The following is a 3,352-nucleotide window of genomic DNA, read 5'->3' on the forward strand; positions in this document are numbered from 1 at the left end:
AACAACAACAACAGCAACGACAGAGACTTATCAGCAGGCAGAGTGGAGGGAATCTCTCTGGTGAGAGGGTCCTGCTTGAACAAACTATTTCTGATCCTTTTCCTATCCTTTGTTGTTGACTGTGCTGGTTAGCTATCACTGCTTAACAAATAGCTCCAAAACACAGTGGCTTGAAGCAGTCACAAATATTTATGGTTTGTTCTGATTTCGATGGGCCAGGATTTGGGGGAGGCTAAGCTGGGTGGTTTCGGCTTAAACCCTTACTTAGTTTAAGTCAGCGAGGGTCACTGGAGCTGCTCGACATCACCGCCTCTTCCCACAGCCTCAGGCCCTCTCCTTGTGGTCTCTCTGTGTGAACTAGTTGGGGCTCCTCAAAGCATGGAAGCCTCAGGGCCGTTGAACTGTCTGCTAGCGGAACGCTCCATGAGTGAATTTCAGCTCTCCTGATGAAAGTAAAGGAGCTCTAGTGGGTTACAACATCAGGCTGATAACCAAATGGCCAGCAGTTCAAAACCACTAGTCTCACTTGGAGAGAAAACTGAGGCTTTCTGTTCCCACAAAGATTTACAGCTTCAGAAACCCATGGGGGCAGTTCTGCTCTGTACAGAATCACTATGACTCCGAATGGCCTCAATGGCAGTGAGTTGGTTGGTTGGTTAGTTGGTTGGTTGGTTGAAATGGAAGTTAAGGTACCTTGGTGGCTCAGTGAGTTAAACCTTGGGCTGATAACTAAAAGATCAGCGATTTGAGCCCACTGACTGCTCTGAGTCAGAAAGATGAGGTCGTTTTACAGCCTCAGAAATCCTATAGGGTTGCTATTAGTCTGGACTTTGGAAATCCAAAATTGTGTGAGTCATACAACTGCCCAGATCAAGGAGGGAAGGGATCTATTTCTTGATGGGGCGTGGCAAAGTTCTGGAAGAGCATGTAGGACAGGAGATACTGTTGAAGGCTATCTTTGGAAAATACCACCTACTACCCTGCCCAAGTCTGGTTCCTCAGCTTTCTCTTGGATCCTTTAAGCTACCCAACAGCCTTTCCGTAAATCCTTCACATCGTAGTATGACCAGAGCCCAAAGCTCTGTGTACAAGCACAAGTCCTGGCTGGCACATTCACAACGATTTAACACGAAGGCTATAGAATATAGACTCTTAACGGCCTCTCCTTGGGGTTAAAAGAAGGGGCAAGTCGCTCTTGAAATCTGAGTTTCCCTCCCTGAGAGAGTCGATAGGGTGACCTTCAGAGGAAAGGTGAGGTAGGGATAACGTTCATCTTTACAAACAAATTCCTGCTCTGCATGACTTCATGTGTTTTTCAAGAACTAATGACATTTGTAAAATATTGATAAATGCTTAATAAAGTATTTATCACTAGTAAAGATGCTTCATCCTAACGCCTAAAGAAGGCAGATGGTCAAGCCTGCCCTATCTCTGTCCAGGCTGAGTGCACAAACCGGGATTTTAGGCCCCTTAAAAAGCGTCTCATCCTTTCCCCCTGACCTCTGGGGCTGTCAGCCTGCCTCTGGATTCTTGAGGCTGGAAACTCCAGGGGTGAGAGGCAAGGCTTCTCTGATGACTGACAGGAGAGCTCCGTTCTAAAACGCACATTTCAGCTGAGTCGATAGATGACTGGCAGTGGGAGGGAGGGAGCGTGGGCTTGCATCCTCTGACATTTGAACCGTCTCCCCTGAAGTTTAGAAAGGATAGGTGAGCAGCATGAATCAGAGGGTGGGAAGAGGGCACTTTACAAGAAACATTAACTCAATAGGTAAGGATTAGCTCTTGGTATAAACGATGCTCATTTGTTCATTCGTTCATTTGCTCTATTATCTTTATAGGCCAGACCATTCTGGGAAAGGGAGAAATGACCAGATCAGAACCCTCGTGTGATGGGGAAATGGGAGAGGAATAAATGGCTACCATATCAGGCAATGCAGTTAAATTCCATTTAAGAAAATCTTTTGGAAGGAAGACCATTTATAGAAAATCATACTTTGGGGAGGGGGGGGAAGGCACCAAGACGGAGAAGCTGCACACTTTAGAGCTTCAACCATGTGTTAAGGGGGCCATAACTCTAAGCAGAGTTTTCATTTTCACAGAAGAGAGAGGAATGGGAGTCGGCCCTTATGTTTGTCTGCTAATCTTCCATGTCAACCTCCCACTGTCTAATCTCCCCCCTCATAGAAGTCACACACATGCATCTTATATTAGCATAGGAGTTACTCAAATATTCCAGGAATAGAACTTACCTTATGTGTGTATTAATTCAAACCATTTTCCCAGGGTAGCAGAAGCGGCAGGAACGCATTCCCAGTCAATTTCAGATTGGTCCCAGCTTGTAGCACAGAAGTTCTGGCGGGCTCAGTTGGTACCAAGGCATGCAGGGGGTCTCAGTGCATCTGATCTGTCATCGCATGCAGGATGGCATCTAGGGGGACATCTTCACGCAGCCTGGTTGTCCATTGTTTCACACGTTTCTCCATCAGGCTACTCTTCAAATTTGTGACAAGACTCCTGCTGATCCAGATAGCTCAGAGACCTCCGCTTCTCCTTGAAGGAAATGAGAGCATTCCGCTGCTGGGTGCTTTCCCTAGTTCCAGGAATCTGTGCAGGGTTATGTATATCCCCGGACCATGCTATGCTTCCCTCGGGTGCTCAGGCGTGCTTCATTTCTTCCATACAGTATCAGGAACCACAGAACGAGGGAGCTCCCTTAGGCTCTTGTTCCCAGACATACCCTGCTGGATAACTACCAGGGCTGTCGTCGGGGAAGGGGCCACAAATTCATTCGGTACTTGTTTCTTTCCCCAAACGCATCTCAGGTTCCAATGATCTGCCCTCCCCCAATCATTATTATTTTTATTCCAGATATTCAGTTCTGAAATTTTCAGTTGGTTCCTTCCTATTCGCGATGGAAGGCCTGGAGGAAGGTTTATGAACAACTCACAGGGGACAGATGACCCGACCTTGCTGGCTGATAGTGGGGAGCATCTGAAACAAATGACAATCAAAGACTACAGCCTTCAGTGTGGATGACACCTCAACATGAAGAAAACAGAAATCCCCACCACTGGGCTAATAGATAAGCTCATGAGAAACGGAGAAAAGACGGAGGTGGTCAAGGGTTCCATTTTACTTGGATCTACAATCAACGCTCATGGAAGCAACTGTGGAGAACTCAACCAATACACTGCACGGGCAAATCTGCTGCGCAAGACCTCTTTAAAGTGTTGAAGACCAACGATGTCATTCGGAGGACTGAGGTGCACCTGACCCAAGTCTTGGTCTTCGCAGTCACTTCATACGTGAGTGAAAGCGGGGCGATGAATCAGGAAGACCGCAGAAGAGTGGA

The sequence above is a fragment of the Echinops telfairi genome, unplaced genomic scaffold (assembly GCF_000313985.2).
Source record: "Echinops telfairi isolate 266 unplaced genomic scaffold, ASM31398v2 ScPeMD7_7420;HRSCAF=8458, whole genome shotgun sequence".
Lineage (NCBI taxonomy): Eukaryota > Metazoa > Chordata > Mammalia > Afrosoricida > Tenrecidae > Echinops > Echinops telfairi.